At 36.3% G+C, this 13,282-nt stretch overlaps 1 pseudogene; it reads right to left on the bottom strand.

Annotated features, from left to right (window-relative positions):
* Positions 1-449: 449 nt before the first annotated feature.
* LOC107027712 lies at positions 450-11,502 on the bottom strand (annotated as a pseudogene).
* Between the last annotated feature and the right edge of the window lie 1,780 nt (positions 11,503-13,282).

The following is a 13,282-nucleotide window of genomic DNA, read 5'->3' as shown; positions in this document are numbered from 1 at the left end:
AACCTAAGGAAAAAGCATTGGAAGTACAGTAAAACAACGGTACATCACTACCATAATAGTTATAACAGAAATCTCAAACCAACAACATGAAATGAAATCACTTTTAATAAGTCAATAAATGAACAATATCAGAATCTTGAAGAGATGTGAAAGGGAAAAAACAAAAGATGCCCCTCACATTATTAAGTTACTGTACCTTCATAATGCTCCTTCTAAAAGACCTTAAAAGGAAAACTAATGTTGGTTCCATCTTTATAAGAACTCTCACAAGTTAACAACTTTCTATCTCAAAATCCAAATTTTGAGTCATATTATCATATAATGTCCAGTATCATCTCTCTTAACGGGAATGCCTTACCATCATACTTCATGGCCCTCGAATACTATTACCTGGCTGGACAGAATAATGCAGAAGACCTATCCAAGTCCAATGCACAAACATTAAAGTTCTAGCACCAATCAGTTATCGGAACAAATGTGTTTGCTCACAGTGACATTGGTTGGCAGCTAACATCTTCACAACTCTTATAGTAGAGCATCTTATGTTAATAGTATATCAAATAGCACTATGATGTCTTAACAACTTATTCGTCGACTTCAGTCATCCATGCATCATCACATTTGTACCGTTAGTTTCTCAAACGCAAATATGTCACATAGTGACCAGATTCTAACATATCTAAATGTGTGACCACTGCAAAAATTTCAAATTCTGTAGAAACTTCAGATTCATCACCCTAAAAAAAGATTATGTTCCCGTATCTTTTTCTTACAATTGAAGACGATAAATATGGTTTAATGTCCAAAAGAAAAGGGAAATTGTACATGGATATTGATCTTTCTAGACATTTTTCTGGTGGGAGAATGTTCAAATTGCTTAATATGAAAGCAGAGCACAAGAGGGAGCTTTTTTATGGACATTTGTTTATCAAAGCATCTTTAATCTGGTGACTATTTTCACAGTACGGTTTCTGATGAGATCCCTATTTTTCTTGTCTTGTGAAGAGGTCAAAGCAACCTACAAGAGATTCATTTGGTTTACTTGACATGCTAGTAAAATCCTTTCAGCGGTAGCTGCACGCACTCAAGTGAAGAGAAATGTCCATACAAGGATCGTGAGTTGTAGAAGTGAAACCGTATGATGCATTGGTAATCTTTATTACTCCCTCCGTTTCAAAAATGATGGCTTAGTTTGACTTGGAATGAAGTTTAAGAAAAGAAACAACCTTTTTAATCTTGTGATTCTAAATTAAAGTTATGTCAAATGTACCAAAATGTCCTTTAATCTTGTGATCCTAAACATGCCACGTGAAAAGTTAAAGTCAAAGTGTTGTAAAAAAAGGAAATGGGTCATTTTTTTTTAAACAGACTAAAAAAAATAGGGGGGTCATTCTTTTTTAAACGGAGGGAGTATCTGTTAAGAAATGTTTCTTTGTAAGAGACAACGAAGAAGAAGAAGACACAAAAATCTCGAGTTCTCAAGGTCATAATATATGAATAACGCTTTGCCTTATCAATGAAATTGATCCCAAATGAACGCACATGCCAAAATTTTGAAATCAGAAATCGAGCATCTATATAAACAAGATCTCTATTATATCTACTCACGGTGTCTTATTTCAGACACAAAGAGATGAGCCACTATCTAAGCAACAAACTCCAGAAGATTTCCTACATAATCAAGTAGTATAAGAGTCATTCTCATCAAAATATACCTTTTATTGCCAGACTTGTTTCACTCTCTTTTTCTTGGATCGTGTCCAACATTGAAATGAAGAAATCGTGAGCATACCACTGCTCGTAAGTAGCATGATTTTATGACTCCTGCCACCAACTGCAGACGTAACACTTCAATAAAAAAGAATCACTATGTAGGTCTTCAACATGTCAAGTCTCTTACCAACCTTAACAATTTCCACATCTAAGCATCCGATCTAAGCATCGGATGGTGATATCTCACTACAGCATAGAGATTTTTATTTTGTCATTATAAGAGAATCGTTCATGTACATATTGCCCAGTTATAGAAGAAATGCATCAAATCTTGGTTTCACAATTACACTCATGATTAATAAGACAACTCTATTATTATCTAAAAGCAAGGTTGTGAATTTGTGGGGATTAAACATCTTTTACATTTTTGCAGATCCGGTTATAATTCAAGTATATATTATCAATAATTTAAGCAGCAAAGACAAATAGAATGATACTTGAGTTCAATCATAGGAGATACTCCAACTAATAGTCACAGACTTGTAAAGAAACTTAGATGGACTACAAAGGGACCGATCACAAGAAAAATACAGCTGAAAACATGAAATCAATGTCCGAAGGTAGACACAATTGATTTGGGACATCTTTCTGCAAATTTCTCGATTATGTCTATCACTAAGGAATTAATTATCAAATGGGGTGCATGAAGCGACACTTGCAACACAAAATTCATGAAACAAATATTCCCCAAAGTGTTCAAACCTCGTAATCCCAATGGAAAACATGATTTTGATTTCCTAACAAACAATCTCTTCATATTCTTTGAATTAAATCCATCCCAAAACTAAATCTTCTCCTCTTACTCAATCTCATCTCACTCTCCTCAACCCCATTTTCACTTCTTGAAAACTCCTTGATATGTTTACACATCACAGCCTTGTCAAAATCAGGATCATACACCTTATCACAACACACAGAGTAATAAAGCTCAGCCCTTTCCATATCTACTAAAATCTCGTGTCCATCTTGAGGCTGCAAAAGGACATTGTTTGATTCAGTTTACAAACAAAAACCATTGATGAACAGGAAAACACATGTATAATATCCAATTTCAACATCTCCAATGTTGTCCTACCATATGGAGTTGTCCTAAAACAATCTTGAATCAAATTGTACCCACATATACAATTTTTCACCTTGTACTCTGCAAGATGCTTGCAGGGATTTGGATGGAATATGACCATCAGAGCAATGATTTTGGGAATCACAAGACTAATTTCCCATGGATGAGTGGTGTTCCTAACACATGGTCAGAAATGGTTTAACTCGAGAGGAGTACAAGCCATTAATTTGCAGCAAAACAGTGATATGAAAGGCACCATCTAGTGATTGCTTCAAATTTAATGCTAATGCCTGCCTCAATAGTATTATGTATCAGAAACTCATATGGAAATTTAATTATGCTGAAGCCAGAAAGTTGAAAGATTGAGTAGCTATTGAGGCTGAAATCAAGGTTATTGAGAGTGGCCTGAGTATCGTCTAGCTAATGGATTGACACTAATAATCATGGAATCTGATTCATCAACAACTATGAAGATCCTTATGTAAATAGCTCATGCATACCGAGAGGGGAATAAGTTGGAAGATTTTTTCACTAACTATGCATTCACTTGTGAAGGTTCGGGTATTAATCAGTTTCAAAGCATACAAGACATTTCACAAACAGCTAAATATATTGTACAATTAGAGAAAAACAAATTTCCAAATTTGAGAACTCGTAAATATCAAAAGCAGGCACCATATAATGTAAATGAATAAAATGGAAACATTTGATTACAAATGCTACATACAAAATGTCTAATAAATTCACACATGCTACAAAAAAAGGCATTCTGACATTCATGAAGGTGAACCATAGATACAACCAGAATGTCTAAGGATTCAGAAATACTGCAGGGAAAGATAACGACACTCAAAGATAACCGAATGCAAGGAACGACAGTAGTATCAAAACCCTGATCAAAGTAGTAAAACTGCAATTCACTTGTAGAATACTTAGAAATAATCACATTCCCTAAACAAAAAGCAGAATTGGGGGATGATGTTTCAAATTTTCCATTCATAATACTTTTTAACCATTAAAAGAATACTTAGACATAATCACAAATGGTGAAGAATTCAACTTCCAAATATCACAGTCTCGACCAAAAAAATTCCCACAAATCCCCTCATATAAAAAAACCCTAAAATCTCTCCACTTTATTTTCTCAAATTTAATTTTATTTCACCAGTATCTTCAATCAAGTTACTTATTTAATCCAACAAGAAACGCTTGCATACACAAATTTATACAAGAAACCCCATAACAAACACAAACAAAAAAAAGTAATTCATTGAAACATTAATAAAAAAAATATACACAAAAAAGAAGATAAACCCCAATACTCCAATTTTATTCCTACAGTAAATAAAAGTACACATAATAAACAGAGACCAAAAATAGAGAAACACTCACAACGTTGAAGGAATAGGAAATCGAGTATATGAGCAGAGACAATTGAATAAAACAAGATATTAGAAAGTTCTCGTTGTTTTTTGGTCGCTCCAACATTCAATTTTCCGACCTGATTATTCTCCGACCCCGATGAACTCACAGCTATTTCTTGATCTTTTTTTCTTCTTCGCCACCACACTCGAAACAATCAAAAATGTTGAAACCTTATCAAGAAGAAGAAGAAGTGTCACGCCCCAAGTCTATCCTGGACATGGACGACACCCAATGACCATATCTGGTCTTGAGCAAGCCCTTAGCCTGGTTTGCGTAACTTAGTGGAATACTTAACACATTATAAGAAAGAGACGTTCTCATAACTTTGCCAAAATATCTTTTAAGTCCCATATGATAAAATATCTTTAAATAAATAGAGACTCAAACTATACCAAGTGACTGACTATCTTTCTATGAAGCCACTATAATACAAGATGAATGTTGGGACAAACCCCTCAACATTCTATAATGTAAAGACTGAAAGCAATAAAAGAGTCCTCCGGATGCAAGCTCACCACTGAATCTGGATGCCCAAATTGGATCAACGAGGTGTTGGATGTTGATCCTAATTACATGCGTTTGTATCATAAGACAATGGATGTCAACTGATATCAGTACATTGAATGTGCGAATATGTGAGTTACAGTGCTAAAAAACAACTTTAAACTTGAAAGGAATAATCTGAAACTTACCCTGGCTCTGCTCAAATCGTGGATTGCTCAAATCAAGGATTCCTAAACTTAACATAAGGCCGTAAAACACCTGCAAAATATGTAAAGCTCTGTAAAATAGTAAAATAACTTAATTCGTTAAAGAAAATGCAATAATAAACTCAACTATACTTATTTATAAAAAATCATATAGTTTCTGTGGGAGATACTCTAACTGACAACCATCATTATAAGCCTAAGTGATGATACAACGTCTTACCTCACGTTGCAAGAGGATTGTCCTATACATTGCCGTCAATAAAGAACCTTAACTACTAAGTGGATCCACTAGACTATGCTAAAAGACACTAAGGAATTATCTAAAAAGTATGACCCTTCTTCTCTCCATGTTGGCTACATAGTTTACGAGGGCTTGAGTTAATATGAACTCGCATCGCCATATTGATGCTCAATACTACTCCCAAAATACATAGCTCATATGTTTTAAAAGAAACTTCTTCTCTTGTTTGAGGTAGTTGCTTAAACTTAGCTTTAAAAGCTCTCTTGGAAATCATAGTTTCCTTTTTACTAAAACTAGTGAAAGGCTTGTTAGAAGTCTAGCTTCCTTTTTCTTGATCAAAATGTGAAAACATTTATAACTCTTAGGGAATAATTAGTTCCCTTATAACTTTTGAGAAATGAACTCAATTTTTTATTCTTTACTCAACTTGAAACTCTTGACTTTAACTCGACTCTTTGGGAGTACTTAGTTCCCTTATATATCTTGAAGGAAAGACTTCAACTTTTACTCTTTGCTCTGACTTGAAACATGAGCCTTAAAACGAAGTTAAAATGCTTAATAAAGAATCTTGAAAACTTTAAGAAACTTTACTTTGACTTTCCTCTTAACTTCTAGACTTAACTCTTAACTCCTTTGACTTTGATCTAAACTTTCCTTGAATTGGATTATAGATTCAAGGTTATGATTTACGGTCTTTAGTGATTTTTAGGTGTTAAGAAATCATTTAAAGTAATTAAAATCATTTAAAGTTGTTAATTCACCTTAGAAGGACTTTAAAAGGCTAAACTACGAAAACGCTGATCCGGGCTTGATCTAGTGCATTGGTTGTGCGCCTCTCCAGGCCCCAGTGGTTGAAGCCCTTTTTTTTTGCGCACTGCAGATGCGACACACCTGGCCTTGCGCTGGTGTGTCTGACGAATTTTTTAACTTCTTTCCTGGTTCCAAATCGCCTAAACCTCCATGGTTTCATCCCCGAACCCCTTGGATCATCAATACCTTCAATACCCATCAGATCTAAACCCTAAACAACACCGGAAACTAGTAATAAACATCAATGGGCATGCAATCAACTCAACCAAAAAAAAGGATTCAACGAGATTATTAAAAATCATTTCTAATCATGTAATCAATTCTAAAACTTCTAAACTGAAAAAATATTGGTGTGCGGATTAATTAACCCAACACGAAAGAGCTCACATACCTCGATAGGGATCAACCCCGATGAATTCCACTCGAAATCCCTTGGCGTTCTTGGAGAAACCTTGATATTTCTCCCTTCTCCTTCTCTTATCTTTTATCCCAAGCCCTAAGAGTAAAAGAACTTTTCTAATCTAAACTAAAACTTATTTTTACCCCCAATGAAACCCTTAAAATGAATTAGGAATTAAAGGGGTAAAAAGATTAGTATACCCTTCCTTAAATTCGTATTGGACTTTCCTTACATCAATAACCCAACTTCCGAAAGGCATATCACCCTCATACGATATTGAAATCATGCAAGCTTGGCGCGGTTGGAAAGATTTTTCCAAGGGTTTTCCAACCATGTAAAGAATTGACTCTAACTGATCCTGGGCTACAAGTTCTGGCTGTTTGAAAATGACCAAAAACTTACTTTCTTAACTGTAGGAAATTCTCTTGATTTCCCCTATTCTTTCCAAAAGTTAATTATTCTTAGTTTCTTTGCTTATTCCTAGTTATTTCGAGTTACAAGATTTTATAATATATCCCCTTGGGAACATTCGTCCTCGAATAAGATTTCATTTACTAAGCTAGGAATGGAAACTCAAGTTTAACACTTATCAAACAAAAGCAAGTAACAACATGCTTACTAATGGATTATAAAGCACTAAGAATAGAATTAGTACCTTGATCTGCATTTTCTTTGAATTTAAAGAGATATGGATATATCCTTTTCATATCTTCTTCAAATTCCCAAGTTTCTTCTTCAACATATTGGTTCCTCAAAAGGACCTTGACTGATGCAACCTCTTTTGTTCTCAACTTGTGAACTTACCGATCTAAAATTTGAACCAGAATATCCTCATAGGATAATCCATCCATCCTTAATCCCAACATTTTCAGTTGGTAAATCAATGAGGGAACACCCATGCACTTCTTTAACATGGAAACGTTAAATACCGGATGAACCGCTGCTAATTCTTGTGGTAGATCCAACTAATAATCTATATTGTCAACTCTCTTGGACATCCTATAAGGTCCAATATATCTGAGACTAATTTTCCCCTTCTTACCAAACCTCATAACACCCTTCATGGGTGAAACTTTCAGAAATATCCAATCATCCACTTCTAACTCCAACTTTTTCCTCCTAACATCTGTGTAGGACTTTTGATAACTCTATGCCGTTCTTAATCTCTCTTGAATCACCTTCACCCTCTTCATGGATTGGTGAACTAGATCTGGTCCTATCAACCCTACTATACAAATTTACAACCACTCAATAGGAGATATGCATCTTCTCACATACAAAACTTCATATGGAGTCATTTGGATGTTCGAATGGTAGCTATTGTTGTTAAATGAGAGGTAAGTGAGCATCCCAATTCCCTTCAAAATCAATTGCACAAAACCCTCAAAATATCTTTTAAGGTCTGTATAGTACGCTCCATTTGCCCATCCGTCTGAGGATGAAAAAGCAGTGCTTAACTTCACATTTGAACCCAAACCTTTCTGGAAAGACTTCTAGAACTGAGCAGTAAATTGTGCACCTCTATCTGAAATGATCTACTCTGGGACTCCATGAAGTCTCACCACCTCCTGGATGTATAACTTCATATAATTCTCTGCCGAATGAGTGGTATTTACCGGCAAGAAGTGGGTTGATTTTGTCATTCTATCAACAATTACCCAAATCGAATCATGTTTCCTGCGAGACCTTGGTAACCTTATGATGAAGTCCATATTAATCACCTCCCACTTCCATTTCGGAAATTCTATATTTTGAGCCAAACCTCCAGGCCTTTGATGTTCTGCTTTCACTTGTTGGCAATTAGGGCATTTGGCAACAAACTCAGCAATGTTATTCTTCATACTTTTCCACTAGTATACCTCTCTTTAGTCGCATTACACCTTGGAGGAACCCGGATGAATAGATTTTTTGGAGCTATGAGCTTTCCCCATGATCTTCTCTTGGATTCCATCCACCCTAGATACACACGATCTACTTTGATACTTCAGCACACCATCTCCCCTTTGTTCAAAAGTCAATACATTTTGCTTATGAACATTTGCCTTCAAATCAAGCATGATGGGGTCTTGGTCTTGTTTTTTTTCACCTCAGACACTAGTGATGATTTAGCCCCGTTTGTCACCATTATCCCTCCTTCTGTGGAATCGATAAGTCTGACTCTCAGGCGTGCAAGTCTGTGCACATCCTTGGATAACTCTCTCTTTTATTTGTCAACATAGGCGGTACTCCCCATGGATAATTGCATAAAGCATCAGCAACAACATTAGCCTTACTTGGGTGGTAAAGAATACTCATGTCATAATCCTTGAGTAATTCTAACCACCTATTTGGTCTGAAATTTAGCTATATACAGGTGAACACATATTGTAGACTTTTTGTGATCAGCGAATATATCAATATGAACACCGTATAAGTAGTGACTTCATATATTTAAGGAGAATACAGCAATAACCAACTCCAAGTCATGGATTGGTTAATTCTTCTCATGAACCATTACCTGTCTCGAGGCATAAGTTATGATCTTTCCATTCTGCATTAACACACAACCCAAACCAACTCTTGATGCATCAAAGTACACCACGAAACCTTGAGTACCCTCTGGTAAGGTCAAAACCGGAGCAGAAGTCAACCTTTTCTTTAACTCCTGAAAGCATTTCTCACAAGCTTTCTCATAAACTTTAGACCATTGAAACTTAACTATCTTCTGAGTCAACTTGGTCAAGGGACACGATATAGATAAAAACCCCTCAACAAACCTTCTATATTAGCCAGCCAAACCTAAGAAAGTCCTTATATCAGTTGGAGATGTGGGTCTAGGCTAACTCTGAACTACTTCTATCTTTTGGGTATCAACTCTAATCCCATCATCGGAAACTATGTGGCCAAGAATGCCATAGACTTAATCCAAAACTCACACATGGATAACTTGGACACAACTCCTTAACTTTCAAAGTTTGAAGGACTATTCTGAGAGGAATAGCAAGATCTTCTTCATTCCTTGAATATATTATTATGTCATCAATTAAAACAATAACATATCTAAAGAAAGCTTAAAGACTTTGTTCATAAGATCCATGAACGCTACTGGTGCATTAGTTAAACCAAATGACATGACCGAAAATTCTTAATGTCCATATCTGGTTCTAAATGTTGTCTTTAGAATATCACACTCCCTAACTTTCAAGTATTGGTAGCCTGACCTGAGATCAATTTTTGAGAAGCAGGAAGCACCCTGAAGTTGGTCAAAAAGATCATTAATTCTTGGAAGAAGATACGTATTCTTCATGGTAACCTTATTTAATTGGTGGTAGTCTATATACATCCTAAGGGAACCATCCTTCTTCCCCATAAAAAAGACCGGAGCACCCCAAGGTGAGATACTTGGTCGAATAAAACCCTTATCTAACAAATCTTTTAACTGTTCTTTCAACTCCTTTAACTCTGCTGGTGTCATTCAATATGGCAGAATAGAGAAAGGACGAGTATCTGCAATTATGTCAATGCCGAAGTCTATTTCCCTCTTAAGAGAGACTCCAGGTAGATCATAAGGAAAGACTTCCAGAAACTCATTTACTATAAGAACTGACTGAAGGGAAGGTACCTCAGCACTTGAGTCATTAACTTGGACTAAGTACTAGATACACACCTTTGAAACTTACTTTCTCTCCTTAAGGTACCAAATGAAATGACCCTTAGGCACAGCTGAACTATTACACCACTCTAAACTGGCTCATTAGGAATCAGAAACTTGACAACTCGAGTTCTACAATCTATTGACGCATAGTAGGCATGAACTCAGTCCATACCTAAAATGACATCAAAATTTACCATGTCTAAATCCACTAGATCATCCATGGTATTTTTGTGATTGATAGAAATAGTACAACCACGATATACTTTTTCTGCCAGAATAAACTCTCTAAAAGAAGGGTAGAAACACAAAAAGGTTCACAAAGTTTTTCACGAAGAATCTCAAACTGATTTGCAACATAAGGAGTTAAAAAAAGATAAACTTTATCTTGGGTCTAACAAAGCATAAACATCAAAAGTAAACACTGTGATCATACCCGTGAAGACATATGGAGACTTCTCTTGTTCTTAGTGGCTAGTGATTGTATAGAGGTGGTTTGCCTCTCCGCCCGTACCAGAAATGGTTCCTCTAGGTGCAACCTTGTATGGTGGGGAAAGTGACGAAGATTTAGCTCTATTTCTTTGATTTACACCACCTTACTTATTCTTAGGACACTCTTTTATGAACTAACCTCTTGGCCGCACTTGAAACAACCCGACTGGCCATCACGATAAGTACCGGCGTGGTTCCTACAACACCTACCACATACATAAGCCCAACTACCTCCCTGTGCCACACTACATTGGGACTGGGCTGGTTTAGCCCTTAAATTCTGTGAATTTCGGCCATTATACTCACCTCTATTTCTGGGTGCATGTGCACTAGCAGATGATGGCGCATACCCTTTTTGTTTCTGAAATTGTGGCTGATTTGAACCACCCTTCTGCTGCCCAGACTCATTCCCAATCTTAACTTTCTTGTTTTTGTGCTCCACTCTGTACCTCGGCTTCTCCTCTTCAATTTGATGCACATAAATCATCGACCTCGATAAATTCATGTAACCGATTAGAATTGCAGCTCTGCCCTCTTTTTGGTAGATGCACGACCCAAGCCAGCGACAAATAAGCTCATTCTGCTCCTTATATCCTTAACCATTTCAGCAGCATAGTGAGACAGTTGGGTGAACTTCAAGACATACTCACGAAGACTCAAGAAGTCCTATTTTAGTTTAAGGAACTCCCGTACCTTTGCCTCTTTCAGTTCTCGGGGAAAAGAAATGCCCCAAGAAAGCCTCTTCAAAAAAGGCCCAACTCGGATGTGGTGCATTCTCATCTCTATCCTCCTTCAACTAATCGAACCAAGTCCTAGCTACATTATTCAGTTGGTATGCAGCTATCCAACTCTCTCAGCATCAACCACGTGCATCACATTGAAAACCTTCTTGAACTCTTCCACAAAGTTTTCCGGATCCTCAATATTGCTTGAACAGGTGAAGCTGGGAGGATTCATTCTTAGAAACTCGCAAATGCTCGAGGCGTCAGCCCTTTCCTGTCGAGCTCCTCTCTATTTCCCGACTTGGTTAGTCACCATTTGGCTTAACATTCAGATAGCCTCAAGGAACTCAGAATTGGTGACTTCTCCTTGAGATTGCGCATTTGGTGCATTAGGTACCTCATGCTCCTCTACATACCTTCTGGATGGAATACCTATTGCTGATCTTCATGGAGGCATGATGATATGAAACACATGCAAGCACGAATTAAAGAGAAACATTTTAGGGATAAACTCTTAATGCACGAAAAGGAATATGAGAAAAGTGAGGAATTCCTAAATCTTACATGCCCTTTATCATATATATGGCGTGCTTCACCCCGATAACTAAGACCCTATAGACACGACTTCATAGACTCCCTAGGATTCTTAAACACTGTGCTCTGATATCAAGTTTTTCAGACATCGAGTCTACACCCTGGACGTGGACGGCACCCAATGACCGTTGCTGGTCTTGAGTGAACCCTTGGCCTAGCTTGTTTAACTCTGGTGAAAACTTAACTCATTATAAGAAAGAAACGTTCTCAAAGAATTACTTTAAGCATCATAATTTGGCCAAAATGGCACTTAAGTCTCATATGATAAAATATCTGTAAATAAATAAAGACTCTAACTATACTAACTGATTGACTATAAGCCTCTATAATATGAAGATGAATGTTGGGACGAACCCCTCAACATTCTATAATGTAAAGACTGAAAACAATAAAAGAGTCCTTCGGATGCAAGGAGGCTCACCACTGAATTTGGATGCCCAAACTGGATCAACGAGGTGCTGGATGTTGATGTTGATCCTGATTAACTATGTCTAAATCATAAGATGATGCATGCAAACTAACATTAGTACATTCAATGTGCAAGTATGCGAGTTAGAGTGCTAAAGCAACAACTTAAATAAGAAGAAACTTACCTTGGTTCTACTCAAATCATGGATTATTAAATTTAACATAAGGAAGTAAAAAACATGCGATATGTATAAAGCTTTGTAAAACAGTAAAACAACTTAGTTCGTTTAAAAAATGCAAAACAAACTCAACTATACTTATTTATAAAAGTAGTATAGTTTTTGTGGGAGATTCTCTAACCGACAACTATCACTTTGAGCCTAAGCAATGGTACAACATCTTACCTCACGTTGCGAAAGGACTGTCCTATACCTTGCCGTCCGTATAGAACCTTAACTACTAAGTGGATCCACTAGTCTATGCTAAAAAGCACTAAGGAATCATCTAAAAAAGTATGACATTCTTCTGGCCATGTTGGCTACATGGTGTAGGGGTCTTGAGCTAACATGCACTCGCGTCCCATATCAGTGCTCAATACTAATCCCAAATACTTAGCTCATACTTTTTTAAAAACAACTTTTTCTCTGGTTTGAGGTAATTGCTCAAACTTAGATTTAAAAGTTCTCTTGATAATCATAGTTTCCTTTTTACTAAAACTAGCCAAGGCTCTGTAGGAAGTCTAGCTTCCTTTTTCTTGCTCAAAATGTGAAAACATTTATTACTCTTAGGGAATACATAGTTCCCTTATAACTTTTGATAAAATAAACTGAACTCTTTACTCTTTTCTCAACTTGAATCTCTTGAATTTAACTCAAATCTTAGGTATACTTAGTTCCCTTATATTTCTTAAGGGAAAGACTTCAAATTTTACTCTTTACTCTGACTTGAAACTTCAGCCTTAAAACAAAGTTAAAACGTTTAATAAAGATTCTTGAAAACTTTAAGAAACTTTA

This window comes from Solanum pennellii, chromosome 8, assembly GCF_001406875.1.
Source record: "Solanum pennellii chromosome 8, SPENNV200".
NCBI classification, from domain to species: Eukaryota; Viridiplantae; Streptophyta; class Magnoliopsida; order Solanales; family Solanaceae; genus Solanum; species Solanum pennellii.
This window is presented reverse-complemented; position numbering and strand designations above follow the sequence as displayed.